This window comes from Anser anser (assembly GCF_964211835.1).
Source record: "Anser anser genome assembly, chromosome: 22".
NCBI classification, from domain to species: Eukaryota; Metazoa; Chordata; class Aves; order Anseriformes; family Anatidae; genus Anser; species Anser anser.
Window position 1 is genome coordinate 9,720,547 of NC_139743.1, and position 25,890 is coordinate 9,746,436.

Sequence of the window (25,890 nt, forward strand, 5' to 3'; positions counted from 1 at the left end):
GGCTATTTTCAAACCGAGGATGCTACTAGCTGCATTCGAACCAAAGATGCTCACTAGGGTCAAAGCAAGGAAGCTGGCTAGGACCAAACTGACCAAACTAAAAGCAAACAGAAAATGATGGCTAAGTTAGCTAAAACAGGAGACCCCAGCTGGGATTGATCCAAAGATACTGTCCAGGACTGAACCAAAGTTGCTGGTTAAAATCAATCCAAAGATCTGGCTAGGATCAAAGCAAGGATGGATCTGGCTGGCACTGAACCAAGGACCCCAGTGAAATCAAACCAGGGATGCTGGCTAGGATTGGACCAAGGAGGACACCAAAAATAGCTGGGACTGACGCAAGGACTCTGGATAGAAGCAAAGCTGTGACGCCATTTTCATACAACCATTAAAAAAATGTAAATCTGTATGTCTCCCGAGACTGCCAGCTGCTTGGGGATGAGTCCACAGGGTGTCACAGTGCCACTTCTCGAGGCAGCAGTATTTTTTCTCAGCTTGACTGAAATAGCTGAAAAAAGCAGAGATGCTTTTTGGCACATCTCAGATCCCAAAACATCCGACCCGCTCCTGGCTCTGGAGCTCAGGGCAGCCCCAGTGTGTCTGCATCATGCTGCCTGCGTGCTCCAGACATGCCTTTCAGTCACTTTGCCTCCCCCAGACCCCGAGCCCTGTTCCTGCTTTTTTTCCCTAAATGCGTTCGCTGCCATGCTTTAACTCAGCACACAGACTTGGTGCACAAGTTCAGCAATACAAATTTGGCTGTCTTCCCCAGATTTCTTGCAAAACACAAACCAAGGGGATCTGCTCATAATTTCTGGACCAAATGCATGGCTTGGCTGTTAAATACTCTTTTTTTTTTTTTCTTTTTGAGGTATATTCAGTCTTGTTCAAAGGCTTCTAGCCAATCCAAAATCAACCAAATCCTTAGGAATTTCTCCCAACAGATAGCTGTCCTCAGTGGCACTTAAAAACAACAACAATAACAACAACAACAAAGTATTCTGAGTTTCCAAACTCATAATAAAACCCCAAGGTTTGTGTTTCTAGTGTTTTTTACACCTGTAAGCACCAAACTGTGGCAGTGACGGCAGACACTCCAGGGCACGTTCATTGAGCCCAGTTATTTCTTAACACACACACATTCTTTACCCCTTTACCCCCCCACAAACACACCCAGGAAAAAAAAAAAAAAAGGAAACCAAACCTCATATTATGAAATTCCATCATCTGCTCTTTAATTCTGTATTTTCTGCACTTTAAAAAAAAGTGATGTTTGACAGAAATATCAGCAAGGTCTCATTTCTCATCACTCCCTTGGCGCACCTGAGCTGGATGCTCTGCAACCCCACCAAGCTTCTTTTTTGTGCAGGTGAGTGCAAAACTGACATGATTTGGGCTGAGGAGGTGTGAACGTGCGGCTGCACAAGCTCTGTGCTTAATGAGGGATGCCTAACAAAAGTTGGGGATTGATGGCCACCAGGTCTGTCCTGCTTTTGGTGCAGCCAAGTTACTGAGCATCCCTGGCCGTCTGCTCACTCATCCCGGTGAACCGCACCAGTGCGCAAGCAAGGTCACGCCATTTCACTTCCCAATTTTCCATAATTAGGGATTTCAGCTCTTCAGTCACACTGTGTCACCTCAGGATTTTCAGCAATTGGGGATTTCTGCTCTTCCAGCTGGTCAGTCCCTGCACTATCAGGTTTGCCTTTGCTCTGCGCTGAAGTATTCTTGCAACTGCTCCCGGCAGCCCACCCAAAATAAAATCCAAATTATGCTTCTGATTGAGCTGATACTCGTGTTTCCAGGAAAGAAAAAGCCATAAAAAGGTGCTACCAGAGCTGTCCTGCAAAAAACCATCCCAACTGTTTTCCCTCTGCATGCTCTGCCGGTGAAGCAAAGCGGTGCACATGCAAAAAGAGGTTGTTTGTTTTCTGGGCACTTCCATGGAGGTGGAAAAGTGCAGGCACCGGTAACCTCATCAGAAATAAGGGGGGATGAAAGCTGCAAGTTGGAGGGGTGCCAGAGGGGTGAGGATGTTTGCAAAAGGAGGAGGAGGATGAATCCGTCGCGGGGCACAGCTCTGCTGCCCAGGCGGTCGCTGGACGGCAAGGAGCCCTGAAAGGACACAGCAAAAATCTCGACCGAGCGGAGGTCCCACTTGGTCGATGTTGTGCTTTCCCCTTCTGGGTGCACAAAGGGGTTATTTATTGCAGGGGCTTTGGGCAGCAGGGGGTAACTTTGCAGCATCTTGGCTGCATCAGCTCTGTCCGGTGCAAAGTGCTACAGCCACAATTTTTTTGCCATCAACATCTTTCATGCTTTCCAAAGCCAGGATTGCAGATTTATGGCAAATGGGGGAGCTTTGGTGCACACGGTGGAGCTCCGTGCAGGTACAGCAGTAAAGTGCTCCTTGCCCCGGCGAGCACCGCCACGGACACGGCTTTATTTCTGCACGTGCAGGACAGCAACGCCAGCCTGGACTTTTGCAAGCCTGGGTGCCTCCTGGGTGCTCCTCTGGCAGCCAACCCCAGCAAACCCCAGTTTTGCACTTTCTGCCAAGTTTTCAATGCTCTTCAGCCATTTAGGGATGCTGACAGGCTGGCAGAGTTTTCCAAAGGCTGCACCCCTAAAAATGACTTTTTGTTTTAGGAAAAAATCCCACGGTGTGCACTTCACTGGAAGACGATGAAATTTAAGGCTTGAAGGTCACTCAGGATTATTTTTAAAAGAAAAACTTGCATGTGTTGTTAAATGCAGTTTATAAACTTATATGTGTTTTTAAATGCACTTTCTCTCGTTTCATCTCTTAGAAGGAGCAAGGGCAAGTAGTCCCGGGCTGGGAATGGGAATAGCACGCAGGGGATCTGGTGCAGCACTGAAAACCTGAAGGATACAGACTTCTCACGAGTTCCATTATTACACAGAAAGATAAAGCATATTCATGCAACAAGAAATCCTTGTTCACATGGCAAAAAAAAGTTGTCTCAATGCTGGTTTTTGTCTTCTTTATCAAACATTTGTGTTTTTTCTCTAATTCCTCCCTGGGCACTGCATTTTGGTGGAGTTTTTGGCTTTTTCTACTCAATCACGATAGCAATAATTCCAGTTTTTCTCTGATTGCTATGCCCTCAACAATCCCCATCATTCCCAGATTAAAGCATTTTCTCCCCAATTTGGGGAATCCCCTTGCAGCTTACTTCCAAAAATAGCCATTTTTGCAGCTTTTTGCAGGCATGATGATCATTAAAGCCGAAGTGTGACTCCAAACTGAGTTTTACCCATGTTTAGACAGCAACACCCCCACACACACAGTTGATTTGACTGTGTTTTACCTAACTGGGAAGCTTTTCCCATGAGTTTCTAGCTCAGTTTTAGCTTTGAAGCCCCATTTCTGAGTTAACGATGCTCAGGTTGGAGTGCTTCAGGCCTGAGCAGGACTTCAGCCATTTGCTGAATCAGGGCCCAAATAAATAATGTGAAAGACCCTTACAAATTGAGAGAAAATCCCCAAACCATAAGCCCAGCATCTTCACTTTCCAAAAGAGTAAATGCTGAGTTCTTCACTGCAAGATTGGACCAACAAGAAAACACGGAAAAACAGTGGGGGAATGAGAGAAAAGTTTTTAAAAATAAGCTTTTATAAATAAGAATAACAATATCTGATTCCGGTTCAATACTAATACCCAGAGAGCCTTGAAATTTCGCTGAAGAAACAAAAAGCTTTGTGTCTATCCTTGGCTGCTGGGCAAATATGACACTTCTTAAGAGAAAAGGATATTTTGCAGCAATAATTATTATTATTTCGTGCAAGGAGGGCTCGCAGCGCGGGGCTTGGCCACTGCACAAGGAAATCCTCTTGTGCTGCTTTGTGAGGCCGAGGCTGATCTGTGCATCTCCCATCAGGAGGGAGAGGGGAAAAAAAGGGGGAAAAGCCAGATTTTTCAAGCCAGCAGGAGCTTAGAGGAAAATTAGTCAAAATAAAATAAAATAAAATAAAATAAAATAAAATAAAATAAAATAAAATAAAATAAAATAAAATAAAATAAAATAAAATAAAATAAAATAAAAATAGAATGTGTAAGCCCAGAGAAAGGGAAAACCCACACGCCTCAATGCAGGTGAAAATACAATGTTCATCACACAGAAAGGGAGAAAAAGCACCAAACCTCCTGGATTTACTCAGCCCCTCTTTGCAAGCAGGGTTTTTTGGTGCAGTGGTCGCTGGGAATAAAATCTAGCACTTCCACAACCCAAAACTCCCCGTTTTCTCCCCGTAGTCGGCATTTCCCCAGTAAGATGCTTTGCTTGTTCCACAGGCTTCCCTTCAACCATTCCAGCATCCCACAAAAAAAGCCGAAAAGCCTCTCCTGGAGGGAAAGTTGTTCCCAATAATATAAAAGAAGCTGTTTAAATCTCTTTTTTGTTTCTTTTTTTTTTTTCCTTTTTCCTTCCATGCCAGCCCCACAGAGCTGGAGCTGAGAATACATTAGCCTTTAATGAAGTGAAACCCTCATCTTGCCGGAGACACCTCATTTAGCGCAATTGTTTCGGAGCCATTACAGAAAGACAATTACAAGGAAGCGGCGAGAGTAATTGGAAATGCTGGCAGGAGTTGGGCGAAATGATAATAAATAAAAATATTCACCCTAATAAGCTTTCCAGGAGGGGGTGGGCTGGAGAAAATCAACATAATTAGAACTGAACCTCAGCGAGGAAAAACAGACAGCGGGGTGGCAAGCGCTCAGCACGGAGAGGAAGAGGGGAAAGTGAGGGAAACTTCATGTTTTGCCCCAAAATGTGGGGCTGAGCCACTGGGAAGTGTTTTTGCCAGCTGTCCGAAGCCGGTGGAGGATGCTCAGGAGCTGCAACGAGCAAGAACCTGTTGCCACACCAGGGTGGGAGAATCCTCAAGCATGCGCTCGGTGCTTAAATTGGAGAAAAGACACCTAAAAAGCAGTTTTGCTGACAGGGAGATGCAGGATGCAGTGACATGGGGTGACGTGATGTGCTATGCCATCAAATAACGTGGAGTTTTTCCTCTTTACAAACAAAATGCAATTATTCTCACTGAAGCCCGGTGCAGAGGCAGCGCTCACGTATTCCTTTAATTGTCCTCGGAAGAAAAGCGCATGGAAATAGCAGTTGAAATCACGGCGGTCCCGGCTCCAGCCTGGCCCCTGGCCAAGGAAAGCATTTCTCAGAAAGGCTCCCGATGCACAACAAAACTTGCCAGCTTCTTATTTGCAGATTACAGCCAGGGATTTCCTCAGGATTTGGACTAATGACCCTGGCCAGCAGGAACAACGTGCAACTCGCTTCATCAAGGCAGGAAAATGGTGCAAAAGGCACAAACGCGGGTTAAACCTCAAAGCATTATCGGGGCTCATGTGCATGTTGCAGCTGCACTGGTCTCAAAGGCGTCTGGGGACCCTGACCCCTCTGAAGGGGTTTGGTGCTCCTCCCCACTCCCTTCCCCCTGAGCGCAGGGCTTGTCCCCTAAAAGTCACTCTCGGCAATGCTTATTGCAAGAAGGAAGAAGCTGCTGAGTACCTGACACGGGATTTACCTTCCCCTCCCTTCCCAAGCATTACAGCTGCTGCTCAGCCCCAAAGGCACCATACACAATCACAGAATCACAGAATCACAGAATCATCTAGGTTGGAAGAGACCTCCAAGATCACCTCGTCCAACCTCTGACCTAACACTAACAAGTCCCCCACTAAACCATATCACTGAGCTCTACATCTAAACGTCTTTTAAAGGCCTCCAGGGAGGGTGCCCGAGCCGCCTCCCCGGGCAGCCCGTCCCAACGCCTCACAGCCCTTCCGGTAAAGAAGTTCTTCCCGATACCCAACCCAAACCTCCCCTGGCGCAACTTGAGCCCGTTCCCCCTCGTCCTGTCACCGGGCACGTGGGAGAACAGACCGGCCCCCACCTCGCTGCAGCCTCCTTTAAGGTACCTGTGGAGAGCGATGAGGTCGCCCCTGAGCCTCCTCTTCTCCAGGCTGAACACCCCCAGCTCCCCCAGCCGCCCCCCGTAAGCCTTGTTCTCCAGACCCCTCACCGGCCTCGTCGCCCTGCTCTGGACTCGCTCGAGCACCTCGATGTCCTTCTTGTAGCGAGGGGCCCAAAGCTGAACACAGCGCTCGAGGTGCGGCCTCACCAGAGCCGAGTACAGGGGCACAATCACCTCCCTAGGCCTGCTGGCCACGCTGCTTCTTATGCAAGCCATCTTATGCAAGCCATTTACTTATGGCAAAATAAACAAATAAATGAATAAATAAATAAATATCGGAAACGCTGTACAACTTGAAAAGCTGCCCTGAAAACCTTCTTGGAAAAAAATACATCTATTAAAATAATATAAATATATATTTACACAGTTTGGAATCGAACAGTGAAACCCAGCTGTGATTTTGGGCCTGGCACCATAGGACGCAGGGCGCTGGGCAGGTGAAGCTCTGGCACGCGTGTGGATGCACTCCCAGAGAAAGCAGGCGAATTTTCCCCCTTCCTCCCTATTTTCAGTTGGCAAAGCAGGATGCCACTTTATTATTGCAACGTTTTACCAAATACGGGTGAAATACTGGTAGGGAATTTCAGGTTTTGTCTCTTTCAGCCAACCAAAGCCTGGGTCCCAGGTCCGTGCTGGGAGCATCTAAGCCCTTGGAATCAAATCCCCCAAGTCCCCGCTCCAGCCCTCTGGGACCGTTTCACCTTTTTCACCTTCTCAAGGTATTTTTGGTGCATAAACCCAGCGCTCCCAACCCAACACCTTGACGCCTTTGCAGAGGGCAGGCGGTATTTACACAGACCTTTCCTCTTCTGGTTGCCAACCGAGGCAACTTTCATTTAAAAACCATGCACGTTTTTTCTTCCGCTATACTGCCATCTCGGAAATCAGTTAAGATCATTATCACAGAAAGAGATCAGAGATAAAACATTTTTATTTTCTTTTCTTTTTACTTATGGTGGGATTTTCAGCCACGCGTCCCCCCCATCCTACCCCTGGCTCCCATGGAAGTCGTGTTGAGAGTTAATGTTTCGTTAATATATATACATATACATAAATGTTTTTTTTTTCTTTTCATTTTCCATATTTCTCCTCGGTCGCCAATTATTTGCCTCTCAAAGGGGTTATCACCATTCTCCCTGTGCTCCCTGTAACTTTTTTAGGTTTACTGCCTTTGACAAGCCACAGGCAATGTTTACGCCACAATGCCACGTTATTAAATATTATTAAATATCCCGCAGGGCTGCACGCAGAACTATTTGGGGGCTGCAGAATGCCTCCATGGCAAAGACTGCTGATGAGGGTGAGCGGGGATTTCTGCCTGTGCAATTACTGCCCATGCTGGGTGATGTGGCCCCACAGTAACAAATTCCCCACAAATTTCACGAAAATTGGTACAGTCAGCAACACCTCAGACAAAGCTCTTGCAAACTGGGAGGAAAGGGGGTTATTTTGGAGCTTTTTATTTCACTGACGGTGAAGAAGGGAAGGGCCAGCCTGATGTGGTGCATGTAGGGAGTGTGCATTGGATCGTGCACAGGAGTGTGCATGGAGGGTGCACAGAGCGTGCACAGAGTGTGCACAGGAGCTGGAAGCATGCATGGAAGCATGCACCTAAATGTGCACCTAAATGTGCATGGATCATGCATGGGAGCGTACCTGGGAGCTTGAAGTATGCAAAGAAGCATACACAGAAGCTGGGAGTATGCAAGGGAGCGTGCATGGGAGCATACAAGAAGCAAACACAGAGAGAGCATGGCGATGGGAGTGTGCGGGGGAGCACGCACCAGAGCACGTGTGCACAGCAGCACGTGAGCCTGGCAGTGTGTGGGGAGCGTGCACAGGAAACACGCCAAGCAGCCAGAAAAGCCACAAACTGAAGAAGAATCATGTAAAACTTGTGGAAAATGCACAGAAAGTTGTTTTACAGGAAAATTCCCCCCAAAAAAAAAAACAGTAAAAGCAGCATTGGCCCTTTAATGCAGAAGAGTAAAAAAAAGTCTGTTCTTTCTTCTTATTTAACAGCACATCCAAGAGGGCACCGAACGTTCACACAGCCCCAGCTTTTGGTGCTGACAGATGAAATTTCACTGACGAATGCCCCTTCCAGAGGTCATGCCCCAGGAGGCAACCGGGCAAAATCCCTTTGGATTTGCTGGGATCAGGAAAGTTTGTGAACAAACTTCCATCAGGGCTGGTCCAGGTGCACCCCTGCACTTGCCAACTGGATGGTGATGCCAGGGGGATTTTTAATTGAATGATTAGTTTGGAGATAATATATTTAATAATTTGGGTGTAATTTGGGCTTGGTGCAGCTCAGCTGCCATCGGTGTGATCAGCTCCAAGTCAGAAGTGCTATAATGTGAAGGAGGCTGTGCAATAAATATATTGAGTTAATATAGTTTATTCTTCTTCATTGGAGCTCCAGCTAAAGGGACAGTGATTTTCTTGGGCTGTCTCTCTGGAAAATGATTTAGCTGAGTGACAGTGCAAGGTAATGACTATTGCTTAATTGGGTCACTATTAGCATAAATGCAGCAAGTGCCAAGTAGTTTAATGGTGATTAACCAGGTGCTAAACAGGTGCCAGATTCAAAGCTGGGAGGTTTTTCATGCAAGTTGTCCCAAAACTTGCATTGCAATGGGACCTGATTCCACGTCAGCCCTAAAACACCTCAAAAACGCTGCAGAAGATCCTGTTTTAGGATCTCTTGCCATCCAGGGCAGGACAGGCGACACACCTCTCTCCTTCTCCAAACTTATATTTTTTAGATCCACTTTGTGACAGGGCTGAGATTTCTCCCAGGTGTCAGGGAGCAAGCTGGGAGTGTTGGAGCAATCACCGCCGAGACGCAGCAGATGAAATACACCCATCTTTTGCTCCAATACCCACGCAAAATTTTGGAGCTGGTTGACTGTTTTGGGGGCTCAAAACCCCACAGTGGGTTTTCACAGTCTGTCAGCCCTGGATAAGCCTCCGATGCACAGTTTGCAACAGCAAAGGCATCCAGCTCAGATGCACGAGCAACCTGAGGCAAGGCCAAGCATCCCTGCCTTTTCCTGCCCTGCAGTTGGGGATGTGCATGCAACAAAGCACCTTCTCAGGGTTGCAAAAGCTAATTAATTTGCAAGCCAGTGTTTGGATACTGCGATTCCCGTGTTTTCTTTGGTAGCGGAGTGGAAAGGTTTATTTAGCCAGCAGCAGAGAAGGATTCACAAACATTCCCCTATCCTGCAGGGAGAGCCACACCGACCGAAAGGAGATTTAATTAGCAAAATCTCGTTAGGCAAACGAAATTATCCGTAAGACAATACTCCTCTGGACAGGGGGTATGATTAAACAAAGCCATTAATTGAGAAAGTAGCTCCAACAGCTCACTGGCTTCATTCATCTTCCTGCCGGCTCCATTTCACCTCTTTGGGGCTGAGACGAGGATGGGTTTGGGGGGGTTAATGGCAGGGCCCCTCTGGGGCACAGCAGGGGACGGGGACCTTTCACATCCCAGCCTGGTTTCAGTGCCTCAGGCGCCTTGGCAATCTCCCACCACCCAGGGTGGCACACACAAACCCAATGCTATTTTATGTAGCTTTTTTCCACCACTACAACAAAAAAGGAAAAAAAAAAAACCACAAAACAATACATATTTAGGAGCCCTGCATACGGCAATGCCTCATTCCCACTATTTTAAAGAGATTTAGAAAATATTTCTGCTTGCTGGCGTTTTGCCAAATGGGGTTGCTCTGCTCCTGTCCCCAGGGCCACCTGCGAGCAGGACGGTGCTGAGCCGCCCCACGGCCCAGAGACGCGTGGCACTGTGGGGAAAGCTCAAAGAGCCGCTGGCACAATCTGCCGCACTTCATAATTCCCCATGATTTAAAATCTGATGTTCTAACAACCGGCAGGAGGAGAGACGAGAAACGTGGCCGTTCTCTTAACCTTTCGCTTTATTAGTGTCTTATGGAGTGACCTATAAAAAGCATCAATTCATGCCTCCGTTTTCCAGGAAGTACTCCAGGATCGTTTTTAAAAAAAAAAAAAAACTCATAAAAATAGGTACCCTGTGAACACTCCGGGTTTATATATAGCCAGGCGTTTCTTTTCATTTTATGACTCTTGTTCAACGGTAATTGCCAGAGCCCTCACACCCGTGGCGGCAGCAGGCTGCTTGCCCCCAACAATATATCCGAATGCAGGCAGGGGAAAAGGAGAAATTCCTCAAAGCAAAACATCTCCCAGCAGCGTCAATAGGCAGTGGGGAAAAAAGCTACTTCTTCCAAGACTGGTAGCAGAAGGGTAATTTGTGGCCAAGCCAATGTGCCCCAGCAACCTCCTGTCTTTGGAACTTCTTGACTTCTCTGTCTCCAGGTTTTAGCATTACTGTAACAATGCCACCCCCCCCTGCCCGCCCACAACAAATTCCCAAGCAATGCTTGGAGGAGAGCTGAAACATCACAGCTGCAGCCCCGCCAATGGGGGGAAAACCCCGAAATTTGGGAGTTTTCATGCTTTTGTATCCATCACTGAAACATCAAATCGTCCCCTCAGGATGTGCATCCTCATTCATCATTTCCAAGAAGTATCTTTGGGGATATTTGCCTCTCCTGGTGCAAAGATGAGTAAATAAGCACCCCAGCTCCTACATAATAACAATGTATTTTTGGTGGCAGTCATTGCCAAAGCTGAAGGTTTGCCATACAACAAGGGTTTTGCTGCCATTTTTGCTCCTGGAAGGGAGTTTAGATTCAAGGAACAACCCACCCGATGCCAGCGAGGGGCGAGCTACAGCAGCAGTGGGTAATGAAGCAATCCCATTTAAGTCTCAGTGAAACCCCTGCGGCTGGAGCACGGCATGTGACCGTGGCATGGAGGGACCAAGGCTCAGGATGCAGCCAGGGGCTCTGCAGTGGCAGGGCTGAAAGGGAGATTTTGGGGTTTTGGAGGATGCTAAAATTCAACCAGGAGCCCAGGAGCCGAAGATGGCTGACAGGCTTGCAGGTGTTACAAACAGTGTGTTCGCCGCTCGCCAACAGCATCCCCTAACTTTAACAACTGAAATCCTCCTTCACCACGCAGGGCGAGAAGGGTAGCAGGTCCGGGTTTTCCCTGGACAATAGGGGCAGAAAGTGCCAGAGCAGCCCACTCCTGCGTGCTTAGGCAAAAAAGACACATGTGATGCACGGATGCTTCTGCTCGGGACTAAATCCTGGCTGCTTTAAGGTGCTGGCAGCAAAATAGGCAGGAGTTGTGGCTCTGAGTCTGACGGCAAAGCCGAGGCAACCAGGGCAGCACAAGCTCTTGCAGGAGGGGCCGGGCACAGCTTGCAAGGAGCCAACTGAAAACAACATGCAAGAACATAAATAAATACGAGTTCAGGTTTCAGCAGCCACCAACCCAAGGGGCAAAGCAAAAACCACACTGCGTGGGGAGATGTTTATCAGAGGAGAGGGGAAAGCTGTGACATCTGATCCAACACACAGCGGAGGGGGGGAGAGCCAGGTCCCAAAAGTGGGAGGGCTCATGGCCACCCCCGTGCAGGAACAGAGCGGTTTTGGGTGGGGGAAAACCATGCAATTCAATAACCTGGCAGCAAGTGCAGGATTTGACCCTCTTGGGATGCCCAGCTGGCAGCCGGTCCCCAAATGACTACAGCTTCCCCAAAAACCACAGGGCATGGAGCAGGATCCTTCTTTGCTCCCAGGGTCGGAATAAAACTGCCAGGGCATTGCAGAATGGAGAAATTACCATGAAGCCAAATTCCCTGTTACAGATCTTGGGCAAAAGCACCCCCCCTTCCCTGTGAGAGGAGGCAGACCCGCAGCAGAGAAGGACACGCGGAGCCACAGTGCAAGCAACGCTGAGCGGTTCACTCCCAGGTATTTCTGAGCACAGAGGTCACTGCCCAGCAATAAATCATACCCGGAGAGCACAAACCTTGGGCAACATGCCGGCATTTTGTGACAGAGGAGGGTTTCATCCCCGTGGGGAACCCCATCCTCTCCGTCCCGCCAGGCCTGAGTGGATTTCGTAAGAAACGCGCCAAAAACGCCCTGCGTGCCCGGCTGCTTGCGTGGTGTCAGGCGACACCAGCTCGGCCGTCCCGTGAGCTGTTCAGCTCCTCATTCCAGCCATCTATTTTTACTCCGAGGTCCAGCCATGCCCGGGGAGGGTTTAACATTTCCAGTGCCAGGCCAAGCCAGCGCGCTACAGGGAGGGAAGGCCGCAAGTCGGGATGCGGCCACGGGCGAGCAAACAGGACACAGTGCCTGCTGCAGGCCTGCAGCCCCGCACCGAGCTCGTTACCCGGTAACTTCTGAGGTCTACCTTAGTGCACAATCAATAAGGACTAATTAAAATGAACACTTCGTTCGTTAGTGGGTTGCTTTCTCAAGCCCAGGCAGATCAGGCTTTTTCAACCCCCTTTGCATACTGGCCCTGCCAGGTGACCCCACACGGCACCCAGGAAAGAGAAGAGAAAATAGCAGTATCAAAGAGAAAATACCAGCATCATCTCACCACAAAGATGCAGCAGGACCAGCCCTGTGCAGAAGGATGGAGGCCAGCACCAGTCATAGATGCTTTTTGTCCCCTTTCTGGGCTAAAAGAGCACCCCACACTGCTGGCGAAGCCTCTTTTCCCTGCCTCTGCACAGCTGCAATGTGTTTCTTAGTTTGATTTAACTGGGGGGGTGGGGGATTAATTAAGTTTTAAATACCACCCTTGCTGCACTGCAGCCGCAGACCCAACTTTACCCTTTTGATAAAAAACAACAACAAAAAGCAGAGGAATTCAGTAGTTCTGCCCCCCTGCCCCTAAGCATACCCATGGCCAGCTGCCCCAGCTGGTAAATGCCCGCAGCACCAACGGTGTGCACGGAAATGTCCTGGTTTACATTGCCCTTAACTGATGAGGAGCAAAACCAGCAGCTCTAATTAGGGCTAACGAGGAAGAGAGATTCAACTCAAAGAAGAGGTTATTTATATTCATTGATTACAAAGCTGAACTTGCTCTGCTGTGTTCATCAGAAATGATTATTTTAGCGACAAGCAGGTGCCACCAAAAACCTCCCCAAAGCCAGAAGGGATGAGGTGATGCAGTGCTGGGCTGCGATGACTTCGAATCCTTCACCAAGTTCATCACGGTTCCACCTCTCGGGCTCTGCTCACCACCATCCGATTTCAATCTGAGTTTGCTACAAGTTTGGAGCAAAACCCACTTAACTATTTTGCACTCTCCTTGCATGCAAAAGGGTTTTTTTCAGTGCTGCCTAAAGGGCGGTATTGCACTTTGAAACCAGGAACCGTATGAAGTTTTCCTAGTTTTTCCTTTGAAACTTGGTTTTGTAAGAAAATCAGATTTCGTACATGCACTCTGTTTGCAAGGACAACCACCAATGGGCACCAGACACAGACAGCACTTATGAGCCTCAGACACCAAAGATGCTGAGAAATTAGTTTTTATTCTAACGAGGCAGGAGCAACCAGCTTGGCAGAGAGAAGTCTTTCTGCTAGTTTTTACTGATTTTTAACTGTAGAAATGAGGTTACACTTGTAGCCATACATAAAAGCAGGTGCAGAAAAAGCCCAAGTTTGGAGAAGGGTCCCAGGACCTCAGCATCCCGCCGCTGGGTTTCTGCCAGGAAGTATTTCATGAGCAAAAACCCTGATGCTGATGGATCAGAAAAAGCCAAAGCCAGAGGGAGAGGAGAGCATGGGCACCGGCCGCACTAAGGGAGAAAAAACTGCAAAATAATAAAGCAGCCAAAGTGGGAGATGGCCCCGTCAGGGAGGATAGCAAGCACCTCTCTTCTGTGGCTTCCCAGATGTACCCGGGCGCCCTGAGAGGACCTGAGCTAATTTGGGTGTCCTGCTGGAATCTCCAGTTTGGGTGCCTGGCGATGATCTTTGCTGACTGGGGTACCCAGACAGGATGCTTATTGATTCAGGTGTCCTGCAAGGATCTTCGCTGATCTGGGCACCACTCCAGCATCGTCGCTCATTCAGGTGCCATGCTAGGGGCTTTGCTAATTTGGTGCCTGGAAAGAATTTTTGCTAATTTGGTTAAACTTCAAGATTCTTTGCTGATTTGAGCAGCTGGTATTGGTCGTTCCTGATTTGGTTACCATCCTATTGCTTTGATAATTAAAGTGCCACATTAGGGTCTCTGCTAATTTAGGTATCTGGGCTGCGGGACACGAGCAGATGCACAGTGGCCGCATCCACTCCTCTCCCATGTGCATTTTAAGGTTCAGAGCAGCTTTGCAGCCCGGAGGGTGCAAGGAGCATGCTGCAATGCTGAGCGTGGTGCAACACCCTTCCTGGCGTGTTTTGCTAATTGTACAAACCTAATGGGGGAATGCACCGGCAAAAAAGGGTAATGGCCATCAGACCAGCAATAAAACAAAATTAATGGTCCATGGGAAGAAATCATGTCCACTTAAGACCAGCTTTGAAACTCTAATAGAATAATGTAATACCAACGGGGCTTCGCTATGTATGCAGATTGCTTACGCTGCTGTTAATCATGTGCAAACCCAGCCACGCTCTGCCCGAGCTCACCCAGCCATGATTATTTTGGGAGGAGATCACAAGAGCATCCTTCGCCCTTTAGGAGAAACAACTACGAGTGGGTGGGCTTGTTTGGTCTTTTTTTTAGGGGCCTTTCTGCTACAATTGCAGCTTCAAGGTGCCTGGTGTCACAGCAAAACGCCTTGCTGAGGCTGTACCCAAGGCTGCGCTTTGTTTTCTTTTGTTTTTTCCCCCCAAGGATGCTGCAGCCACTCTGGATGCCAGGAGGAAATGTGAGGCTTTGCAAGATTATCATGCCAAACCAGAAAAACTGAAAGATTCCCCCAGCATATTGATAAGAACAAAAAAAAAAATCTCCTCTTATGCTACCCTAAATACAATAATAAATTGGACAGACACTGCAGCCACCAGAAAATCCAGGAAAATGCTATTTTGTTGCAGGAAAATGTTACCTGGAAGGATGTCTGATATCAAATGTGATACCCCAGCAGTTAACAACTCCCTGGCATTTCTTCGTCCAATCCCTTTTTATTGTTGTTTTTAACCCAGCCAACCTTTTGCTCAATGAGATCCCAAAACAACTGAAAAAATACCTCTTTTTGTTCTTTTTAAGCATGTCAGCCCATAATTTTCATCAGGATCCCTTAGCTCTTTTTCTCCCTAAGAAGGTGCATACAAATCCCCTGGATATTTCTCTAGGCTATTTGTAGTTTTATAGCATGCTCCTGTTCAACCCTTTTTTCAGGCTGAGAGTCCTGGTCTGCTTCATCCCAGTAAAGGTTTAATCATTTTGGTGGGCTTTGGCTCATTCTGGAACAAAATATGAGTGTGTGAATATTCCCTGTGGGAAGGGATGGGGAAGATGCACATCTCGACAGACTGCTTTCCTTGTGGAGAAAAAGCCTGGCACAAAGAAGTTTTGCACAGAAACTTTCAGCGTGACCAAAGCCCTTAAATTCCAGGAAAACCAGGATTAAAAGCGGATGTGGAATATTTATACGAGGTTGTGTAAATAGAGACGCGACAAGGCCGGGGACGTCACGAGTGCTTTTAAACATCTCAAGTATGAGATGTGATGTGAAAAATTAGTGTTTTTCACTACCCCAAAGCCAAAACACTGGGAAAAACAGAACTTTTATTAATAACCCAAAGCATGCTGGCAATACCGTGGCTTTTGCAAGGGTCTCCCCTCTGACAGCAACCAAGCCAGGCTGCAATCCCTAACTCCTTCTGCTACGGGTTTAAAAAAAACTCTTTTCCAAGACAGCAGAAGCAGGAGTATCTCCCTACGTTAGCAACTCACAAGCCCAATGCTACTTTTTCCTGTGGGAAAAATGCCGTTTCTTCCCCCAAAATGCCAAGGGAGCAACGGAAGGTTGCTCAAATTGCAGCCTTCTGTGGTCGAGGAGCCAGCGGGGCATGGGGCTGACCGGGGATGCTCCAGCTCCCTGTGCACAGTGGGGAGAAGGCGCCGAGCTGGGAGATGCAGAGTTTTCCTGCAAGGAAAGCCTGCCAGATTTGGGCTCTCCAAATGGAAATGGGTGCAGCACCCCCCCCTGCACCACCAACTTATTCCCACTGCATCGGTCCGAGCACCCTGCTGCTGTGATTTCCCCCAAATCAAGCCAGGAGTAAAGGCTCCGGGTTGGAAAACCACCTTCCTCTTACATTTCACCTTTTGAGGACCGAATTATTGTCATCTCCCTTAAATTCGGGTCGGGGCCCAAGCTGGGCAACTCATCCCAGGCAACAAACGGAGGCGATGCCCAAAGGAGGAAGCAGCCACGCTGCCGCCACCACCACTCTGCTCACCCTTGCGCAGCCATGCCATGAAGCGGCTATTTTAAGCCAGCCGTCGAGGCTCAACCGAGATATTGTTTCACCGACAATTTCTGTGGGTTTCATGTGACATCACCCAGCAGTTGAATGCAACCCTAAAATAAATGGGCAAACTCTCTCCCGTTTTAAACACTGTAGAAATAGCACGAGCGTTAAATATAACAACCCAGATGCCCGAAGAGTTTCTATGACCAATTTTTCTTACTGCGTCTTATTCATCGGAGCAATGATAAAAGAGCTCCAAACTTGTGCAGTGCTTTAGGTTTGGTCAAACGCTGAAATTCAGCTAATTAAAAGGCTGAGGGGGATGGGGCAGGGGCAGGTTGTTCCCTGGAACTGTGAAGCTGGGAGTGGTGAATCTCAGCTTGGGAGGACATCTGATTCCTCCCCAAACTGTGCGATTTAACCCCTTAGCCCCCAAAAGATGACTTTGCTCCAGCACCTGAATTAGCTTCATGTTGTTTGTTGTTTTTTTGTTTTTTGTTTTTTTAGGGGCATTTGGTGGCGTTCTTTGGTGCCATGGGAGCCAGCTGGGGGTTGGAGCATAACTAACAGAAGCTGAGAAGGTGCCCAAAAATAAGAGTCTAGAAAAGAGGCTTGGAGGCGGATTTCCCAACCCATCGTGCAGCAGCTTGGTCCCCACGGGGCTTGGAGCATCACTTGGGGCTCTTCTCTCGACAGCCCTCACAGGCTTCCAATGCCCTCTGCAAGATGAAAAGGCAGCATTGCAGAAGGGATCCCACAGGTGGAATTATTCAAGCCATGAAACGCTCATAAATTTTTCAGCCTGCATGCTGCGGAAGGCCCCTTTTATCTTTAAAAAACTGAAAAAGAAACATTTGAACAGGTATCTGTCTAATCACACACTGACTCTGGACACCTCAGGAGCATCCCTCGCTGTGATCTCAGCCCCAAGGTGCCTTCTCCTTCCCTCCTGCGCTGCTTTTCAGGCAGGATTAGTCCCTCACCATGTACGCTTGGGGTTTTCCTACCCAAAACAGTGAGGATGTGATGTCCAGCTGCCGCATGGCTCTTTGCTATTGCAAAGTTGTTGGGAATAGTTTTATCTGTTCTCTGATTTGCTGTTATTTGCCATCTGCTGCAATCCAGTGGGGAATTTTGCTGTTTGGAGCCCAAACTCTTTAGCTTGGGACTTACCCCGGCACTCCAAAAGCTGTATCAATGCTTATTAGGTTACTATGCATCAAAAGTGTCGCGCTAAAACAGCCCCATTTGGATTTCTTGATTTAAAACTGTTCTTCATAATCTTAAGAAACCATTTGTAGCAGACTCAGGTCACCCTGTGCAGCCAAAACTTGCTCAGCAACAAGTCTTGAAGCTATTTTGTCCTTTATTTCTGCAGCTTGGGGAACTCGTCCCATTTTGCATGATTTAGTTTCCTCATTTGCAAAGGGCCTGGGCAGTCTGAAACTCATATTGCAAGTAAAGACCAGCAGCGCAAGGCAAACATCTCATCGGGAAAACGCTGAGAGCAGCCGCAGGCTGCTGGGTCCAGCACTCCCCAAGCCCCTGAACAGAAGCAGCGGCCCCGCACACAGCGTGCCTTGCTCAGTTGTGCACAATTCCAAATTTGCTGTCTGCAAATATTTGAATACTCAGGCTAAACATTCGCTTTTTGAGAGCACATGCACCAGCAACGCTGCAAAAGCAGGGCAGAAGCATGCACCCATGCATCGTGGTGGTGTTTTTTTCCAGCACAAAACAGGACGTTGCTGGAAGGCTCGAGCCAGCACTGGGAACAGGGGGAAGCAGAAAAGCTGCTGTGCTGCTGCATTCCTCTGATTTTCCTCCCTTCGGGGGGTTGCATTGGTAAGAGAGGGGAAGAGAAAGGGAGGGAGTGGGGTTGTGACAGCCGCCAGCATCCCCGGAGCATGTACAGCTTCATAGCGGCACATTGGCACTTTTCCCAAAAAACATGCTTTTCCCACCAAACCAAGGTTTCACAAGCCAGCGGTGGCATCAGCAAAGTGCCAAGTGCCACCACCATGCAGCCCCGCCACGCGAAACGTCGCGGCGGGGGCTGGCTGTGGGGCCACTGGTCCCCTCGCCCCCGGGAAGAAGCAGGTATTTATAGCCTGCGCTCTCATCCTCGCCGCCCCGATTAATTAAATTAGCACAAAGGCGGGTTTGTTGAGCGCTCCTGGCCTCGGCTAAAGCGGCCGGCAAACAGGAAACAAAGGGTTTAATTCTGTCTGGTTTCATGAAGGGTGCTGTGTGTCCTGGCTGGGCGCTGGAGTGGGGCCAAAGCTGCCCCCCGCCCCCGGCTTGCACCAGCCTGGGGGTGGTGGTAAAATCCCCTAGGGTAAAACGCTGGGCTTTGCAAAGGGGGTGTTTGCACTGGGGGCTTTGCAACGGGAGCTTTGCAAAGGTGGTGTTGTGAAAGGAGTTTGCAAAAGGGGCATTGCAAAAGGGTGGGCTCTGAAAAGGGTGCGTCGCAGGGGGGGCTATGCAAAGAGGGCTTTGCAAACCTCACCTGGCAGCTTTCCCACCCCCGCTGCTCCCTGCTCAGTGGTCATGAAGGAAAGGCCAAGGTGCCAATTTGGGTGCATTTCAGCTGCTTTTGGTGCAGGCCTCCATCGCTGCATGGCCAAACAGCTGGACCGGCCGCAGGTTTCACAGCTCCTTAGAGGACCAGTTTCTCCCACGCGTCCCACAGGGAGATACCAAATCTCCTCCCAAATCCCTTTCTTGCTTCTGAAAATCTCTCTTCTTCTGGCCAGGAGCGCAGCATTTGTGCAAGTTTCCCGCGAGAAGGATGAAGACTGGGTCTTAAATTTGGCTCCAATGGGAGCAGCCTCCTTTGAAAAAAAGACTAGCAGTTAAAGAAGAAAAAAAGGAAAACAAACAAAAAAAAAAGATGCTTGCAATTTTTATTGAAGGAACAGTTTGGTGCATTGCTGGTTAAAAAGTTGCAGGAGAGCTTTGGTGCAGTGTTGAGGCACCACCACTTTCTTTTGCAAATGCTCCCTTTTTGCAGTAAAATTCAACGTGTGACCTGGGGACAGAAAGCGCTAACACAATTTGCCCATTGCTGCCCAAAACGAGCTTTCTCCCCCTCCAGTCACGGAGCCCCTCGGTGCATCCCCACCCTGCGTGCCCTCTTGCACTGCTCTCGCCCGGGCATGCTGAGCCCTCCCCAGCTCATCACACATGTGCCCTGCGAGACAGCAGGACCAGAACGATGCCCCGGGGCCCTCCGAGGGTACAACGAATACAGAGCGAAAACGCTGCTCCGATTCACGTGGCGATAACAGCCCTTCTCCCCAGGAACATTTCTATCCCCTCCGAAGGAAATCCCACCGTGAAGGCTGCCGGGGAGCAAGGCGATGCCCACCTTCAGATAACCTTGGCCACTTCCCAGGTGCTCTGCCAGCCGTGCCACTGAAGCAGCCCGCTCACTTTGCTCCCCCTCGGAGAAACAGCAGGATTTGCTGCTTTCAGCACATGTACCCTCCAGCCAAACAGTTTGGGATGTTTAAAAGTGGAGGAATAAGGAGGAAAAAAAAAAAAAAAAAACAGACCTCATGCCTTGAAGGCATCCTGCCTAGGGAGACCAGCAGGGTGAGGAGGGAAGAAGCCCATACAAATGGAAAAGGTAAGGTCAGATGTCAGGGAAGGTTGCCCAACGCCGGGATGCGTGGATGAGGCTGCAATACTCAAAAAGCCAACACGGGCAGTACAAAGCGACAGCCCCTCCGGTGGGATTTGGGTGCTGACGTCTGCACCAAGGAAAAATGGGGAACGGGGAACGCGCCTGTGACGGGGACCAGTTTTGGCCAGAGTCACCCCCGAAAGCCAGAGGAGCATCGCTAAAATCATGCCAGCATCCCTGGAGCAGCATCACTAAAATCACTCCGGCATCCCTGGAGTGAGGTGGAGACACAGTGGGGCAAGCTTGCAGTGCTGATAGGAGTTTTAATTATTGGCTCATTAGGAGAATCGCAGTTATCAGATTCACCTTGCTCTGCCGACGTCGGGGCGCTGAGAGCCACCCGCACCATTTGTGTCCAGCTCCGAGGGAAACACAGGCAAGGCTCACAGGGTAAATTTGCACCAGATTAATTCAATCAAGGCCACACACGGAAATCTGCCTCCTGATCCCAGTTGTGTTACCCATCCCATTACGCGCTGACAGCTCGGATCCGTGCAGGAAAACAACCCTCCGATCCCGTTTATTAAGTTTGTTCTTTGCTGTCAGGCTGACAAAGTGCTCCAATTTATAGAGCGTTTGCTTAGAGCCAAACAGCTTCTGCATTCACATGCTCTGCTAAATATTTGCCAAAAGTGCCATTTCCATCTAACGGACAACTTCAAAATGCATTTTAAATGCTATTTTTAAAGGCGCAAATGCCCTCCGAAGCAAAGGGAGGGCCTTGGCATGGGCACGGACACATTCGGTGGACAGAACGCCCCACTTTGGTTTTTATGCCGCCGAATTAATTGCCATAGTTAGATACATCGGCTCTGTCACTAGGATATAAGGAAAGCAATTTCTGCACAAATGCATTAAAGGCTGTTCCGGACACTTTGTGCAAACGTGATCTCCTTGGGATTGAGATATATTTTCTGTTGTTTTATTAATGCACTCGGGATCCAGTTTCTGGTTTGTTTGTTTGGTTTTTTTGGGGGGGTGGGGGTGTGAAATGGGTGACTGAGGAGGAGGAGGCCAGGGGCTGCTCCACTGAGGAAGACGAGGGCGGACAGTTCATTGGGAGCGACCCGGGGCTGATCAGGGTGCTACAGCCTCGCTCACCGCCACTAAGAGGCAGCAAGAAGATGCTGGGGGGGGGGGAGTGAAAAAGAAAAGCACAAAGCACACCAACAAGTCTCGCTGTGGGACAGGCACGGAAAAATTAAGAGCTTAAAACTGTAAAAATATGAACTCCCCCCACCGCTCGGCAACTTGGCGGAGTTTTATATGACACATAAATTAGGACAGCACGTCTTTCAGCTGCGCGGGCTGAGGTGCTTGCTTCCTCGTTCAAATTTATTGCTCACGAGCATTAAAAATGTCTAAACCGGTTTACATACACCATCACAGTGGGAATTTGCTTGGGGATAAGGGAGCTTGTAATTGCTATTCTAAAACTAGCCTTATAAGCTGGAAGCAGTGTTTAAAAAACATTTTAAGGGCTTTATAAAGCTATAAAGCGCCTTCCAACAAACCTAGAAGTGATGCATCTAAAAAGACCGGTCCTGCCTCCCAAAAAAATGAGGAATAACACAGAGCTGATCGCACGGCACAAGCTTCCTGCAGACACCGAAACATTCTATTTTTCTGGAATTACAGGTCAGCTTCCCAACACGGGGCGATGCGATTTTAATGCTCCGAATCCTGTTTCTGATGTGCATTCTTTAAACGCGTAGCAGGGACACAAAATAAAATATGAGTCGTCTAAAATGGTTCAAAATAAGGCTGCGATTTTCGGATATCCACATCGTGTAGATTAACCCCAAATCCGTCGCTTGCCCTGCTGCCATTTTTCAATTGGCTTTAACAGCTTTATTGAGGGTACAAAGCCAGACATTGTGACCGGGGAATGGGAGAACAGAGCTGGTGCTCGCCGAAAAATGTGGTTTTGGTTATAACTATTTTCATAGTTTTTGCAACACCTTATTAAAGTTGAAAGCTACACATATAACATGACTGGTGGCACTTTCCTAATGCGCTGAAGTCGTATTTCATTGCAACTGACGGGGCGGCCGGGCATTTCCTCGCTGCTCCCCCGTTTTTGGGGGCTCGGTGGGATTGGGCTTGCAGTGTGCTGGCAGGACGCAGCGCTTTGTCTTTCAGGGAGCCGTGTGTCCCTGCAAAGCACCCCTTCCCCTGCATTTCCACCCCCTTGCGCTCTGATTTTATGTGCCGCCTATCTGCACTGCGAGATGCTAAAAGGCATGGAAGCACCAGGGGAAAAACACTCCAGCTGGGCACAGAAAGCATTTCCAGTTCAAGGCGAACATTTGAGTCCGTTCAGCCTACTTTTGCTCCTGGTTTTGCTCCTCTGCTCAAGGCACAGTCGAGGAAGGGTCGCAGGCATTGGCCCCTTGGAGCTGGATGCAAGCATCTGCATCTCGTTAGCTGCAAAGAGCATCACGCTCCAGCAATGCTGACCAAAAAGGCACTATTTGGCTTTAAAAAAAAAAAAAAATCACTCTAATATGCCAGACACAGCTCTCCATCTCGCTACGCTTGCAAATATTTAACAAATGCTAATTTAAGTTTATCAGCAAACGTTCGAGACTAACAAGAGGTTATTTTCACCCGCCACCGCCGCGCTCTTGGCAGAGGCGGTGAAGAGGGAACACAAAAAAAGACGCGATCAGCCCAGCAGAGCCAAGGCCAAATTCTCATCTTATTGACACAGCTGCAAATCCCTGCTTGGCCGAGCTCGCGCCAGGTTTCCAGCTGCGCGGAGGCGACCCCAGGTCCCTGCCGCCTGCCTCTCCCGAGGGGTTTTGTGCCGTGCATCACCTGGAGCATCACCTCCACGGCCAGCGCTGCATCCCTGCTCCAGTCACTCGCGAGGACCAGAATCATTTCCCTCCGTGCTCTTATTTTGAGGAGGAATCTTTCACTGGCTGGTCTGATGACGCCGTTAATTTTTTTTTTTTCTAATTAACGGGCATTTGTTCCTAACAGGATTCCAATTCCAATTCTCATTAGGGGTAAAGCTGCTCCGTATTTAGTCCTCTCCGTAAAAGCTTCCCGCGGTCAGCCTAGCGATCGTTACGACCAGCAGCTCGGTGAAGGCTGTTTGCAAAACTGCTCCGGAATGGAGTCACTCAACAGCACGCATGAAATTAACTCCAACCCCGAGAGTTTAACCCCAAACCATTAAAAACACACACGGTTTCTGCTTGGGTTAAGCTGCCAGGAGTTAGCAGTGGCTGTCTGGAAGAAGCCCCTCGCAGCTGAGATATCATTAATACCACACCACGCCAGCGCTCAGCTCTGCAGGCAGCACGCCTGGATCCAGCGCCTTATCCCATCACCACCGAAAGAGCAGGAATTAGACCGAGAGAGGGCGAGTGGATGGCAGGGAGCGGTGCCTTCACCTCCGCGTGGTCCCCAGCCACCATTCAGACAACGCCTGTGATGCCAAGCTGGTTCTCCCCCCAAAACCCAACAATATTTTGCTTTTTGCCATGCCAGACTTCGGGAAACTTTAGGAAAATGCATTTCGTTGTTCATGTTTGGTATTTCTGCAAGGGGAAAAAAAAGAAAGACCTCGTGGAAGATGCGTCTCATCCAGAGCCAGGAGAAAGGGGAAAGAATGCTCAGCCTCAAGAAACTCAAATTTGATATTTTAAATGAGTGTCTCCCCTTCCAGCACAAGTTTGAGCTCCTCCTATTTTTACCCCAGGCTCTCTGCCTGCCGTTGTGCAACTCTTCCAACCTGCCCGCCAGCACCCAGATGTACGATCCTGTCTTTTAAAAACTATTTTTAGCCAGTGCAGCCACCAGGGTGTTGTAGGGCAGGGAGGAGAATAGCTGGGGAGCACAGCCCAGCACACTGCGATACGTCCCCACGTGCAGCCTACCGCGCCGCTGCTCACCTACGCTGGAGTATCAGCCATCGCTCGGGGACTTACGGACCCGTCCTGGAGGCTTCCCGGAGCAGGAATGGGAGGTGAAGGCAAGCAGCAGCTTTCTGGTGGTCGATCAACCCGAAGAAACCATTTAGCCATTAGAAAGTTCCCTGGAAAGGCAAAAAAAAAAAAAAAGAAAAGCTACACCAGGAGGTCCTGTTAGCGTTAGCGGTTCCAAACTTGGTAATGTTAAAATAGATGCATTTTCCTGAGGTGAAGCGGAGCAGTGGGCATCGATGGGCATCACCCAGAATGCAGGTCCTACCCGCGTCGACTTTTCTGCATTTCCTTAAAAAAAAGTGGGGATTTTCCTTTATCTCCCTTCCTGGGGGAAAAATAAAAAAAATAAAAAAAATAAAAATGAAGTAGGGAGCTGCATTTAAGCAGCTAAAAAGTTTATTGCAAGCCCAGTGGGGATGTCGAGCATCCTCCCAGTTGCAACCTGGCCACACTCGCCATCGGTCCCCAGCATTGCTGTGACCATAAACGCAGGGGACGCGTGCCCATGGTGCTGCTCCCCCAAACGCGCAGGGAAGGAGGGAGCTCAAAGGAAACACGCGAGCGGCTTCGGGCACGCGGTTCCCAGCTTCCTCCTAATTTTCCTGAGTGTTTGGGGCATTCCCACCCACTCCCGGCCAAAAGACACTGTGTGCTGGTGGGGGCTGATGGTAAAGGGAGTGGGGGCTCCAGGGGACGGCAAAGCTGGAGGAAGGCTGTTTCAGGTGCAAAATTGGACAGAATCTGGCTAGTCGACGGTGGCTCCTTCCGCAACCGATGCTGATGCTTGTGGGCACCAGCTCCCGGATTAATCTCACCCGTAATTAGGTTTGATCAATTAACTTTTGCCCCTAAATAATAAAGGAATCTCAGCAGGAGGACTTAAACAAATGGGGGGGGAGGGGGGGGGAGGAAAATAAGGGGGAATGCCGACGTTCTCGCCCATCTGCTCCGCAGGGCTGCCACGCGCCCCTGCCCCGGGCGCTGTTTCGCTCCTTGCCCAAACCACCGCGGCTGAGCCCGGGAGCCGCAAACAGCCCCGGAGCGGCCGGGGGGTCCCGGGCAGGGCTTTTTTCTGTTTGGTTTGAAAGGGACGAGAAACGAGACCCGAGACGTGTGAAGGCACGCTTAGGAGCACGGAGCAGGGAAAGTTTCGCCGAAGCTGGCGTCGGGTCGTGCGAGAGCTTTCCCCGGGGAGGGAAACCCATTAAAAAGCCGGAGAGGAGCCGTTCCCAGCCAGCTGCCCCCGCACCCCGGCCAAAAACAACCGCCGGTGGCGAGGGCCCTAACCTCACCTCCCCACCTTGGGCTCGCAAACACCCCGCCGGGCCGAGGGCTCCCCGCGGGAGGGAGGCGTTTGCCGCGAGGCCGGCGGCGAGGTGCGGAGGGAGGCCGGAGGGCCGCGGCCGGAGCCCGAACAAAGAGCGGAGCTGGCGGGGGTGCCCCAAACTTCTGGGGCCCCCTGGGGACGCGAGCGTGCGTGCGCGGGGGGTGGGGGCGGGGGGGGTAAAAAATAATAATAAAAAAAAAAAGGCAAAAAGCTGCAAAAACGCCGCTTTTGCCCTTCGACCCAGGGCCTGCGGGCTCGTGGGGTCCGCTCGCGCCAGGCGGGTTTGACGCCGGCGGCGCGATGCTGCGGGGGCTCGGCCCCGCAGGGTGGCACGGCCCCCCCCGGCCCCGGGGGCTCCGCGGGGGCTCCCCGAGGTGAGGGGGCGCCTCCGGGCGAGGGGGCTCCGGCCGCCGGGGTGCCCTGCCTGCGGGGGCAGCTTCACACCGCAACCGGACCGCGGGGGCGGGGGGGCCGCGACGGGGGGCGGATCGCAACCCCCGGCAGGAACTGCCACGGGCCGGGGGGGCACCGCGACCCCCCCGGGCACCGCAACCGGCCGGGGGAAGCGCAGCCGC

At 49.9% G+C, this 25,890-nt stretch overlaps 1 protein-coding gene and 1 long non-coding RNA gene across 11 annotated transcripts in view; one reads left to right on the plus strand and one right to left on the minus strand.

The window, feature by feature from the left end:
- LOC310885206 overlaps positions 1-19,918 on the plus strand; it is a 38,503-nt gene extending 18,585 nt beyond the window's left edge. Inside the window, exon 2 of the long non-coding RNA XR_014574598.1 lies at positions 1-19,918. This exon is cut by the window's left edge and continues 17,341 nt beyond it. This is a non-coding gene — a long non-coding RNA (uncharacterized lncRNA).
- PKNOX2 (PBX/knotted 1 homeobox 2) overlaps positions 1-25,890 on the minus strand; it is an 88,140-nt gene that overhangs the window by 60,459 nt on the left and 1,791 nt on the right. For 7 of the 10 annotated variants that reach the window (XM_083808224.1, XM_083808222.1, XM_083808227.1 and 4 more), the window contains exon 2: positions 23,956-24,098. The gene's annotated coding sequence lies outside the window, so the exon portion shown is untranslated. The remainder of the gene's footprint in view (positions 1-23,955; positions 24,099-25,890) is intronic. The other 3 variants (XM_083808223.1, XM_083808231.1, XM_083808230.1) reach the window with 1 other exon arrangement.